Source organism: Accipiter gentilis, chromosome 3, assembly GCF_929443795.1.
Source record: "Accipiter gentilis chromosome 3, bAccGen1.1, whole genome shotgun sequence".
In the NCBI taxonomy this organism is placed as follows: Eukaryota; Metazoa; Chordata; class Aves; order Accipitriformes; family Accipitridae; genus Astur; species Astur gentilis.
In genome coordinates, this window is record NC_064882.1 from 36,677,946 (window position 1) to 36,691,203 (window position 13,258).

Below are 13,258 nucleotides of genomic sequence, written 5' to 3' on the forward strand. Positions count from 1 at the left end.
AGCTTTGAACAATGCAGTTAACCAGGCAAGCTCCTGGACATCACGCTCCCATTGACTGATGTATCAGATACGAAACTTGTGAAAATGGACGGAAATTAAATCGGCTGACTCCAGATTGCATAAACCAGCCCTGAACCACCGGCTCTTTGTCCTGGGGCAATGTCTCAAGGAAGTCTGCAGCGAGCAGCAGGGCAAGACAATTCCCGATCTGACCTTACAGCAGGTTCTCTTTGCACCACTGAAACAAATAGGACAATTAGTCATATGTGTACCAAATACAGCCTCCCCTCACTGAGATTTCAATTATTTTTTTTTTCTTATGTGTCTGACAATATCCCTTCAATTGTGGGAGGTTCAGGAGATGAAAATGAAAAACCTTTCCACTAAGACTGTAAGATGTTTAAACTAGTGTGAGTGGCTGACCTATTAACGTGTCTTTGCATTTTACCCCTCTTTGTTGCCACTGCTTCAAGAAACACTGCAATTTCAACCCCACAGATCTTCCAAGTCCCTTCATCTAAAAATCTACCCGAGACCCAGGAACACCACATAACACTTTGAATTTTGCTGACATACTTCCTGGGAAACACCAAACAGTGCCACATATCACCAAAGGCAGTGAATATCTGCTCATTGTTCTGCGCACAGGCTTGTCACTGTGATCACCGGGTACCCAGACACACAAAGGAAACTGTGGATGCTTCTTTTCAGAAGCCATTTCAAATTCTTCTTAAACCCATCTGATGCCCTATAGCCCCAGAAAGACAGGACTGCTCTCCCTCGGGCTTTAATGCAGGATTTGTTCCTCTTCCACCCCAGTTCCAAATGGAAAAACGGATTGTTCGAAAGGAGAAAGTAATTGTGCAGCTCTTCCTATAGAAACCACCAGGAGGCATAAGGGATGACTGAAGGGCACCATGTGCCCATATAGGAGAGCGCTGATGGATGGATCCATCTGGCTGCCAAGCTGTTTCCTTGTCCCCCTGCACCGACCCTTCCCGGAGAAGCAGAGAGAAAGAACTTCATAATACTGCTATTTTCCTGGAAGAACAAAGTGGCCCTGCAACACTCGGAGCGAACAGCGACAGAGCACCTGCGAGGGCGAGATACTAGTTACGGAACATACTCTGAGAGCCAACCCAAGCCGTGCTGTGACATTTTTCCCCCCTTGGAACAAAACAAAGAACCGCACAAAGAACAGCAGAATCCGTCGGCTTAGGAAGCCCTGGACTGCAGTACGATATTTAATTAGATCTCTCTGGCTTTGCGATGTATTATTTTATAGTCGGATCTCAGCTGAAAAGCTCAGTCACGGCAAAAGGTACGATAAATACAACAGGCAGGGACACACCAAGTGTTGGCATCAAACTGGTCCTATAGGATCCAGGGTGGAGATTAGCTCAATACTTCTCTGTTCCCGACATCTGTCTTGTCTCGCCTTTCAGAAGTGTGCGTCCCTTCAGCTGCACTGCCTTTCTGGGCAGGTGAACGCCTCGGTTTCCGAGGGATGCCTGCCTGAATCCATTCACCTCCCGCGACTCCAGAGCTCGGAGTTTTATAAAGCAACGTCTGCTTTTGGCCGTTCCTCTTGCTCTTTTGCCGCCTATTATTTTCCTACCAGCTAAATCTTTGGCAAGTTTCCCCTACCCTCCCCACACAAGACACATACGCGCCTAGAGCCGACAAAGTTAAAACCGAGTTTCCAAAAAACCCTCAGTGGAAGAAATCAAAATACGTCGCTGTGAACTGAACCGCCGCCTACCAATCGCAGGCTGCTTTTTAGTTTTAACCTCTCTGTTAAACAGGAAATAAAAAGGAGGGGGTCGGACGGGGAAGCCAATGGGATAGATCTGGAAGGATGGTTCTTTTCGCCTTTGCCCTTACTGAATCCAGGACTGTAACATGATGCAATCTCTCGGCTATGATGAAACGGGTTCAAATGGCAAGGTCTGGAGAGAGACCACCTCTTCCCACCCCGAAAGGCAGAAAATCGCGAAACTCTCGGCCGTACAAAGCAGCGGCGCGGCTGCCAGGCTTGGTGCCTCTCCCCGGGAAGGGATGCCAGCTCGGGGGTGGCAACCGGAGCCTTTCGTTCCGCGGGGTCTCGGCCGGATTTTGGGCTCGTCCGAAGCCCGGGCGCGGGCCGCGTCCCGCAGCGATGCCGGGGCCCGGCGGGGAGCCGAGGGGGGCGGCAGCCGCCGCCTGATGCTCGGGCTCCCTCGCCGCATTTTCCATGTGCTTCTCCCGGCCAAGAAAACGAGCGAGACTTCTTTTATTTTTCAGGCTTTTTTTTTTTTTTTTTTTTTTTTTTTTTCCCCCCCCAGCCAGCCCACGGCCTTCCTCGCCCAGGACGGGAGAAAAAAAGCCCCTTTCCGAATCCAGCCCTTCCCCTCCCTCTTTTTTTCCTCCTCTCCCTCCCTCCGAGCTCGGGAGAGAGATGCTGCCGGGAGCGAGCGGGGACCGCGGCAGCCCTCCTACCTTTCCGGCCGTGTCCTGCCTCGGCTGCCGGCACAAAACGGGGCTCCGCGCAGCAGCGGGGGCGGGCGCAGCTCCGGCCGCGGAGCCCAGCGCCGCGGAGCGCAGCGCAGCCCAGCACCGCGCCGCACCGCACCGCGCCAGGGGCGGGGACGGGGCGGGGAGGGCGGGGCGCCCGCCCGGCCCCGCCCCGCGGGGAGGGGACCGGGGGGAGGCGGAGCCAGCGGAACAAAGGCGGGGGGGGGGGCGGGATAGGGGGGCGTGTGGGGTGCGGCAGCCCACGGGCGGGGGGGGGGGGCGGCTTCCCCACGGGCAGGTGAGCTGAAGTGCCCCCCCCTCCCCCCCTTTTTCCGACACGTTGCGAGGCAGATGCTGGCAGTTTTGACGGGGGCTGCCTGCCCCCGAGCTGGGTGTCCTTGGTGGATGGAGGATTTCCCCCTTCCCCCCCAGTAAATGGTGAAATAGGGCGAAATCGTGGAGTTTCAGCGCTGCCCACCCCCTTCCCGTATTTATGGCCAGGAGACGCTGTCAGTCTGGCGATCGGCTGGGGGGGGGGGGATACCCAAAGCGTGGAACTGGAGCACACGGAGCATGGTGCCGTTTATCAAGGTCCCAATTTAAGCCCGTTTGTTAAAATGGTGTAAAGCCATGCACGGACCCAACCCGGATTTACAACTGGGCTCTGTCATCTTCGCTTAGCTTGATACAAGCCAGATGCAAGTCAAGAGTGCGAGGTGAGACAGTCGATGTTTATTACAGTTTGTACTGATTAAAAATTCCCTCCAAGAGCTTAAAGCAGCCTTCAGTATTTAACAAAATCGCAGGGCAAACCGGCGCAAACTTCCGTACGGACAAGGTGGGTAAACATGTTCCAACTTTGACAAGTTCACCTATTTCTTTTCTTCTCTGTCCAGAAAGAAATTGCAAAACTGAGGTCACAGAGGAATGTTACTAAAGGAAGAACATTAGTTAAGGCAACAATTTTTCTTCATCTTTAGTCCAGCTGGGTGTTACAGCATCTTTTCGTTTACTTCAACGCTAACAGCTGGATGCACAAATGGTCTTTTGTGAGAAGTACTTGTGGAGCATTCTACATGCAAGTTCATCATTCTGGACAAGCTTGTAGCTTCTGTTGTGCATTTTAAGAGTATACGACTCATTAAGCATCTTTAATTTTGGTCAATAAAATTTGGTTTGATCTGGCCAAGGTTAATGGGATCTTCCGTCCCGTTTCATCATCCTCAGTCATTCCAATACAGCGATACCCAAAGTAACAGGTTCAACCAGGGAAAATTCTATTTATTCAGCATTTACACTCCATGGCCAGCTAGGATACGCTTGGGATCTCTGTAGCCTAAACCAGGAGTGCTGAATTCATACCCCAACCTTGTCAGGAAAAATTGTTTAGCCCAAAATCTCACTTTCAGCTGTTCTCTTTCTTGTATGCCTTTGGGTATGGGCAGGGAAGGACTTGCCTACTGGATGAGCTCTTCAGACAGCAGCAGCCTGCTCCTACCTGCCTTTTTTCATTCCGCTTGTCGAGAGCTGGCAGGAGCGGGGTTTGGAGTACTTAGAAGTAGTGATTTTTCTGGCAATATTAAAGGGCTTAGTCGGCCTTGAAAAATTAAACCCTAGCTCCACTTTTCCACAGTTCAATTGCTTTCAGCTATTGCTGTCTTAGAGCTACTTGATTTGTATCATGACCTGTAAAACAGGATCGCTAGAGAGAGCAATCCAAAAGCTTGCTGTAAAAGCACAGCCCTTGGCTGCTCTGGCGCATGCAGCGTAATCCGTGCATAGTACCACTGATTTGTATGCTTGCAGCGAGCACTTCCAGGATTTCGTGGCTTTACTGCCACTGGTTTGATAAATTTTAATGCACACATTACATTAAGTAACACTTCAGTGTATAGCCTCCACTTGCCCTAAGACATTGTGTGGCACCTCTGCAGTCTGTAAGCAGGGTGCTTGGTTCCGGCAACACTGCAGAGTATTTCTTCTACAGAAATGTCCTGAAGTTGTTAGGAAGCTGATCAGCAAAGAAACAAAGATGAGAAATAGTCATCACAAGACCGACAAGAAAATAAGCATTTTATGCCCTATGCCAGATGAGAAAGTGAGATAACAAGGGGTTTATCCTTAGGCTGTTGGAGAGATTGGTAAGGACTTCTTGTCTGCTGGTGGCAACTCCATACGGATTAAAGAATGGGCCATCTCTCACAGAGACAAATGTCAGACAGCACAAACAGTTCCTCTTGAAGACAAACTCTCTCTAAAGCTGAAGGGCTCAAAAGAGCTTTTTTCTTATTTGAATTCTTAGCTTCCACAATGATGCATTTTTAAATGGCATTCCCCCCCCCCCCCCCCCCCTTCTGAGTTTGGCCATATGCATCCCATAAGCTAATTCAGCTGCAGAATAGACCTTAGTGATTCAGTGAATTTCTTTCCCATGAGTGTCTAATGACACTATTTAAATACACATTCTATTCTATAGAATTAAAAGGAACAGCATATAACTCACCTCAAACACAGTATCATCAAAATAAATCAATTGATTACTACGGAGTTTCTTGCATGGAAACTGAAGTCACGTCATTAATAGGAAATCTGTGGTTCACAGTAACTGTACGTCATACTTTGCACCCAATAAACTTCTTAAACCAATCATCTTCTAACACAAAGTAGTAGAAGGCAAATTCGTATAAATCTCCTCATGTGGAACACGCATCCTCCATGCTTGAAAAAGCACCTTCTAGCTTTAAGAGCAAACATCCATGCAATGTTCCAAATACTCTTTGTTCTCAATAATTCACAATACACTTCTGCTCTATGGAGGGTAACTTCATTACTGTAGAAATAGTCTTCACAAGCTTTAGGCATGACGTGATGAAGCTTAGTCATAGGGATGCCCTTATCTTCCTGTAATCTTCTCAGCACTGGTTATCACATAAAAGAAAATAATCAGAGCAAAGAAAAAGAAAATAATCGAGTAGTCCCAGCAGTAAGGTATCCAAATATAGTTGTTTACAAGATTGGGACTTTTACCACCAGATAATCCCTAGTGTGTTTAAGGAGAAAAGTCATGACAATGACAGGCCATATTTATTATCTTTAGGATGTGCTTAGAAGAGTTATTATGCATGTTTTATGATATTATTTTTTTCCCCTTGGAAAATCAACATGGAATGAAATCTGAGAAACACAGGCATGAGAAAAAAAACCTCCAACCATTTGTTGTGATTTATGCCTTGTACGGAACTCCAAGCAATTTGGATTTGGCTCACTTAAATAATGTAAAAAGGCAGGAAAACAGTACTTGAAGCATTTAAAAGTGTGGGTCAGTTTTTAAAGATACACTCCATTCCACTTCAAATCTGCCTTGGACTGAGTCCATAAGCAGACAACTCACTAGTTTAAGAGGCCCCAAAACCTCAGCAACATCCTGGTGAGAAAACAAGTATAAGAAAAGCTATTGGATGATGTAAGCGACGACTGGTATCCCCTGAAAGTCTGCAGAGTACTTTCAGTAAGACCTTTCAAGACGTCTCTGCAAGAATACGAGGGGTTTTTTCAGTGTCTTATAGTGAAACCATAGCCGTAGGAAAGAGCCTGTACGTTCTTGTCATTTGGTACCAGAAAGGCTGTCAAAACAATCTGCCTCTTTGGGGTGGGCTTTTTTTTGGGGGGTGTGTGTGGGGGGGTGGTTGAGGGATTTTTGTTGTTTGAGCGGACATAAAAACCCCACAATCGGTAAAACATTAACTTCACGTAGGGCCCAGCCGCTGCCCCGTGCAGAAGACACCGGCGTGTCAGGCCGGGAGATGAGGGGTCCCCGGAGCGAGCCGTGCCGCGGCTGCATCCCGCCGCCTCCGACCTCCTGCCCTCGCATCCAGCTGGCACGGGAGAAGGGATGGGCTCGGGGAACAGTGGAAAGCCGGCAAAAATACTGCGCAATCTGGGCTGTCAAGAGATGGAGTGACATTACAGTAATTGCCACTCTCTTCAGTAAAACATAATGATGGCAGGATTTCAAAACCAGAAGGCAAGTTACGGCTTTTTAGAACAAAAATCTCCTGTTACCTTGAAACTGTGATTCTTCTGTAAAGAAAACATCAGTGTTTCTACAGCTGTCTCAGACGCTTGAGGCATTTACAAACTAGGAATAAATGTCTTTTACCCACAGCAGAAAGCTCTTGATAAAGTTGGTTTTTTTTTCCTTTTTTATCATATACTGTGATCCTGTTACGGCGGAATCTATTGTTATTAATACTCTGTCAGCATCTTTCTGATTTTTTTTTAAATAGTATCTTGTTGAAGGATCTCTTCAACAAGTCATTTTTTCCTGGGTCCTGTGTACTTTCCACATTCACTGTGGAAAACAAATAGTATATTTTGCATATACTTTTAAAATTTGTTTCAGGAATCTCACAGTGCTGAGTATACATATGTCCCAGAGGGCTGCTTCTACAGGTAAAACTTACTTTTATAGACATGCCATTCACCTTTCTGCAGAAAGCAAATTTGAAAAAGTGTGCATCATAGAAACTTCAAGAGGAGGGATTATGCAGCTTTTATATAATGCATGTGTCTCTCCTTACTTTCTACACAGATAGGCCTTCTCCTGTATAACAAAACTATTTATAACTATCTGCTCTTCACAGAGATGTAAAATAACTTAAATTAGCTTCTTCATTCTACTACAAATTTATTTTGAATCAGGGTGAAGGAGGGAATACATACAAAAGAATAATATATACTTTATAGAATCTTAATGTAGCTAAAAATGATTACTTCCCATTCATATTCTTCTGTTTGAGCTAAATACAAACAAACAAGCCCTCCTTCTGATTTCCATTTTAGAAGAAATTCTATGTAACCTGACCTTTACGGTCTTGTGCAGGTAAGATTGCCAGTGATTTCAGTGGGCTTAGCATTTAGCACCTGACATTTTCAAAATGCTATGTTAACATCCTTTTATTAGTTTCATATTAAACCCTCAGCATCACTGAGAAGTAGCTCTACCTTTGGGTAGTACAAACTTTAAAAAAAAAATAAAAAATATCCAAGTCTCGTTATTTTCATTTTTATATTAAGCTTGAACACACTGGGGGATTTCCTCTAAATCTCACCTCCTTGCCCCTGCTTTCTTTGAATTCAAGCAAGATTGGGTCAAAAATGGAATCTCAGCCCTTCCCTGCCTCTGTCCCCCCCTGCACTGTTCAACAAGGTATGAAACTCTATACCTTCCTTCTCCTTTATCATCAAGATCAGGGAACAGCCAGTTCTTAAACTTATCATCTGTCAAAATAATGCCTGTGTAATTCTGTTGAAAATCTCAACTATTCAGATAAGCCCACTGTGTTGTTTTACGATACCATTATTTCACACTTTTTCCTAAAGAAGAACACTTTTGTAAGCACCGGAAAAGCTAATTTAAGTTACTTCTTATTTACACCTTATTTACTCTTGAGTTGACTCACTGTGATACGACGTCTCTTTTTTACATGAGTAATTTTCTTATTCCTTCAAGAAAGCTTGGCCAGGTTTGCTTTTAATGATACTTTCACAAGTAACACAGCCGTACTTCTTCTGCTCCAAAACCCCTTTCCAATTTTTCCATTTAAGCCAATGCATTAGAAGGATTTTGAAAGAAAAAGACCTTATTTATGGTTGGGCACCTGCTACTTTAATGCTTACCTTCTGTACAGTGTGTGGAAATGAAGGTCTGATGATGCAGAGTAAGTATCTTTGTAAGATTTGTTTTGCAAATATTAGGCCTCTTTATTTCTTACTGAATTTCTTACAGTAGATGTTTCACCATTTTTTAGGAAGCAAGATAGGGTTCAAGTAAATTTTCATAAATATTTCTAATTTCAGAATAATAGCAGTGTTGCCAAGCTGATATTAGTATATAAATAATAATTTTAGTCATGTAGTGTAGAAGTGTAGAAGGCCCAAAGTATGCTAATTTATATGTAAGCCTATTTCAGAGGTACAAAGGTAAAGGAAATGTGAAAGCACATAATGATATTTATATTTTTATAGAATATTTTCAAAAATGTTTATAGATCCTGGAGGAAGGTGTCTGCCTTGAAATTCAGCATCTCATAATAACCTAGAGCAGCAGAGCCCTCCCACTGATGACAACAGGAGAACATTCTTCTGTAGAACCCTTTAATTTTAGCCCCTACTCAGAAAAAAAACCCAACCCCAAAAGATACATTGCAGCTTCTATTCTGTATTTATATTCTCTTCTGTGCCATTTAAAATGGAATAAAGTATTTCAGTAGCCTTTGGTGATTATGTTATTTTTATTGCACTATAAAAATAACCAGTTATTACACTGAAAAAAGGATTAAGGAAAAAATGCAATTTGAACAATTTGATGCTTATACGGTGACTCATAAAGTCCTGCAGGCACTTCCATCTATCAAAAACTGGCTGGGAGATGAAAAATGCCTAGTATAAAACTGGCAAAAACTGGGGAGCCCCAAGCGTCTATACTCCACATCCTTAACTTGAGAGTTTTTTTTTAAAGTCTGACTAGCAAAATTGTCAAGTGACGTGAAGAGTATTAACCTGGTTCCCCAACTGAATTATTCCAGGCCAGAGAACTGTAAGAAAATTCAGACAGACCATTAACAACCTCAATTGTTTAATTTGCTGTCAATCATGGTACCTATTTAATTATCAGTTAATAGAAAAAAATTATAGATAGTAGTGTAAAAAATTATAATGACTCTTATGTCAGAGTTCAGAAGCATGTCCGCTCAGGGTGGGAAAAAAACCCGACTGGCAATAGTGAGACTAGCTTAAGCAAGGCTTCAGCGTAATGTATATTTGTAGTAAAAAAAGTCGAAGTCATTCTTACCTTTCTTCTTCCCCTGTAAAAAAAGATGTTACAACATTTGACATAACATCGTTAATATAAAGCAAATACCTTAACGACTTTATTCTGTCAGACCACCTCTTGAATACAAGGTACAATGGGCTGAGAGGAGCTTGCAGAAGAATTATCAAGGGCAAAGAAAGGTTTTAATCTCTGAAGAAATTGAAAACATTGCAATTTTTAATGGAGAGATGAGTTAGAGGATGTAATAAAGGAGTGCATCATAGCAAGTGGAGAAAACAGGTCAACAGCAAATCATTAAGGACACCAATGTAACATGATGCAGAAAGAGAAATCAAGGATATCCAGGCTTCTTCTAACAAATGGTAAACACATCACAGCTGAGACAGTAAACACCTTCCTTAAAGCCTTGAATCGTTACACATTTGGATATGTGGGACACACTGCTTTTGTCTGGTTTTGGTTTCCTACTGATCACCCTGGAGCTGCTGCTGTTGGGCAATCTGGCACAGAAGGACTACTGGCCGGTCCCAACTGCTTGAGTGCTGCACAGATTTGTTCAACCACTTAAAAAAAAAGTGGAACCTACCTATTTACAAATACCTGCATGCACAGTAGTCAAGACATCAAACACCAAGCGGTGGGAAGAAAACATGCTGAATCATGAAAGTAAGAGCACTGAGAAAAACACAAAACTACTCGCTTCTCTTAGCTGTAACTCACAGTGACGGTGGTTGTGAGGAGGGAATAATAACCAGCTGCAGTAACCCAACAAGTTTGCTTCATTACCAGAGAAGTAAACTACTGAGATCACATTTCAAAGGCATGCATTCTTACCGAGTACCACCTTTTCTAACATGGCTTTTCACAAAATAGAAAAAGTGAGAAAGAAGGGATAGAAAGACTCAAAAAGCCTGAGCCGGCACCTCCCAAGAGCCTGTGAGGATTTGGCCATACCTCAGAGGCAGCCTGGATATGAAGAAGAAATGGAAGCCTCCAGTATAATTTTACATGTACAAGAGGGCTGCAGTCGGTCATTGTGATATTAAAACCAGTCGTCTTTTTTTTTTCAGATACTCAAGATACCTGAAAAATGGGAGCCACGCCTGTAACCAATCGAGTGATCGCATTGGTCAAGGGTCAGTCTAGATCTTAGGAAGCTTGGAAGAACATGACACTTTTCCTCACACACAAGTCAAAGGGCCAGGAGAATATAAGGACACTCTGAAGCCCATGTGCCATAGGGATGACAGTGCCTGGGATGTCACGTAGCTTACCTGCAAATAGCAGAACAGCATTTTCCTGAAGATCTGTGAAGAGGCTAATAAAATAAATGTTCTGGCTTGGTCACGCTTGGGAAATGTCAAATAGATGGTTCCTCATCAAAATGAGCAATGTAAGACAAGGCATCTCTCTTGGTCTGAACTATAACTTTTTTGTTCATGTAAAACTAGCCTGGTCTCAGAGGGTTATGACATTCCAGGTAGCTTCTCACAACTATGTATTTTCTTGTTTCTGCAATTCCAGTTTTCGCAGCTCTCCCCTGAACCACAAGGAAAAGAAATAGAAGAAGGTCAGACAAAAATGTCCAGCCTTCTCAGACAGCTATAATGGTAATCTGGCACGCCTGGTTTCCTATCTGGAATTGTTGGTCAGATATTCCTCAGCAACCACAAAAATCCATGTGTTTCTTTGTCTCAAGGACTATGATGATGAAAGAAGTTGGCTCTTTCATTGCTGTGTTTAAGACATGCCTTCTTTAAAATACATGAGGTGAGAATTAGGTCATACATCAGGGCTGTCATGAATAGCTGAGACATACACTTCAGACCCAAGTCTGAAAATGAAATCTCTTGACAGAAATCCCTTGCTTCTTGTATACATATCAAAACAGGTCCCATCAAGAGCTATACTGACCCTTTTGAGCTGCATAGCCATATCCATACTTAGCAAAATGCTGAAAGACAGCATTTCCTTGAAAACAAGACTACGGAACGGTATCTTAATAACTCTAAAGAACATTATCTAAAAAACAGCCGATGATTTGTCGAGACTCTCAGTTTATTAGTGCCAAGGCTGGACCGCACTATCAGATGGAATATTCTGGCAAAGATTTATCTCATTACTCTGAAATGTATTTTCCATTTCATAATGCTATTTAAGATTAGCATACAGAACTCTAGACATAAACCAGAATATTGATTATGCACGTTAGTCTATTCACATTAAATAAGACACTCTAAGTTCCTGAAAGAAGACTACATGACTAAAATTCCAATTTGCAGTTTTTAAATGGGCAAAATATAATAACATTTAGAAACAGAAATGTTGTATTCTCTGGTATGCCATGTTCTGGTTTATAGAGTTTAGGTGGTGTACGGAAAACTTAGCAGTGAAGTGAATTACAACGCTACTCACTTCATGGCCCTTTTACACTGATATATTTGGCTGGTGCCAAACCCAGCATACAATATCATACTGTAAGTGAGAATTTAATTAGGCTAGAAAGCATAACTAAATAGGTCACTACACTATATGACAGTAGATGCTTTAAATATAGAGTGATACACCGACATGTATCATCTGAAAAACAGAACAGCTCATTGAGTTATGCTACCTTGGCACAGAACAGACATCTACAGACCATTTCAAACTTTCAGGAAAATGAAGTAAGAAGGACACACAAGAGTACTTGTTCATCTAACGTCAGCAAAGGTTTTGTGTATGGAAGCCAAAATTCCTTTTTGGTTTTGGCTGGTAGTAGGAACGTAAGTTGATAAACTGACTGTCTTCTAAAACATTTTTGCGTGTTTGGCATCGAATATGTGCCTTTTTTGGTGAACAGTATAATGAACACAAAGAATTACTGTCTTAAGGCATTTTGTGAGATCTGTGCAATTCAAAGTACCGCCCTAATGGCTTGGAAGTGATTTGGTAACATGGTCTAGGAACTGCCAATGGTCGTTAAGACTGGTATTCCACCAACTTGGTAAAATCTGGCTTACTATTTTCACTGACAGACTGCAGGCATAGAATTAATTTCATCTAAGATTAGATAGCTTACAATGTATACTTCCGCAGTTGGACTGGCTTTCTTTATATTCAGTGGACAGAAATATGAGAGGTGCAATTCATACAACTAGTTTTGAACATTAGGATGTGATTTTTTCCCTTCACTGACCATAAAATGGAACATAATACAGTACAGCAGCATGGAGCTGTTGATCACATGCGTTGCTTAGTAATGCACATGTTCCTTATAGCATAGGCTGAATCCTACATCGGCACAATAGCTGCTGCGGTTAAGCAATTTTCAAAGTATTTATGAAGATCCACACTGAACCTGATCTGCACTGGTATATAGATTTCTTGACTGACCTGCAATTTTTTGACTTACTGAGAAGATGCCTGTAATCAATCTGATGTCCCAGGAAGGTATAGATGAGAAGAGTGGTCTTCACCAACGTCAAACTTATTCATCATCATTCTCCAGCCAGTTGTTCTCCTGGATTTAGATTTTCATAGTACCAATGGATGTTGCCGATCATGTTTCGGAATGGCCCATTTCGGTGCGCTGCCACTTTTCACATGTATGCAAGATGTAAGCTATTCTGAGGTTGAAGAGCATTATGGATGCAGCCTACAGGTGATCAGGAGCAATCAGTCAAGACTAGCTAATGATCTGTACACTGAGCATCACCAGTGAAGCAACTCTTGCTTGGCGAGATGTGACAGTTGCTAGATGGATTGTTTAAATCATGACCAACTTTACAGTAACTTGACATTCAGAGGTGCACTTGATCTCCTCGGTGAGCAAATCTAATGCAAATTACATTCTATTTACACTAATATCATGGGAAGACCCTATCCAGAGCAGCAGTACAATCTAAAAATTATACACACATTAGCGAAGTCATTCAGTTATGTCTTAAT

General features: G+C 42.8%; 1 protein-coding gene across 2 annotated transcripts in view; it reads right to left on the bottom strand.

Annotated features, from left to right (window-relative positions):
* AFAP1 (actin filament associated protein 1) overlaps positions 1-2,611 on the bottom strand; it is a 120,500-nt gene extending 117,889 nt beyond the window's left edge. For both annotated transcript variants that reach the window (XM_049797921.1, XM_049797920.1), the window contains exon 1: positions 2,479-2,611. The gene's annotated coding sequence lies outside the window, so the exon portion shown is untranslated. The remainder of the gene's footprint in view (positions 1-2,478) is intronic.
* Between the last annotated feature and the right edge of the window lie 10,647 nt (positions 2,612-13,258).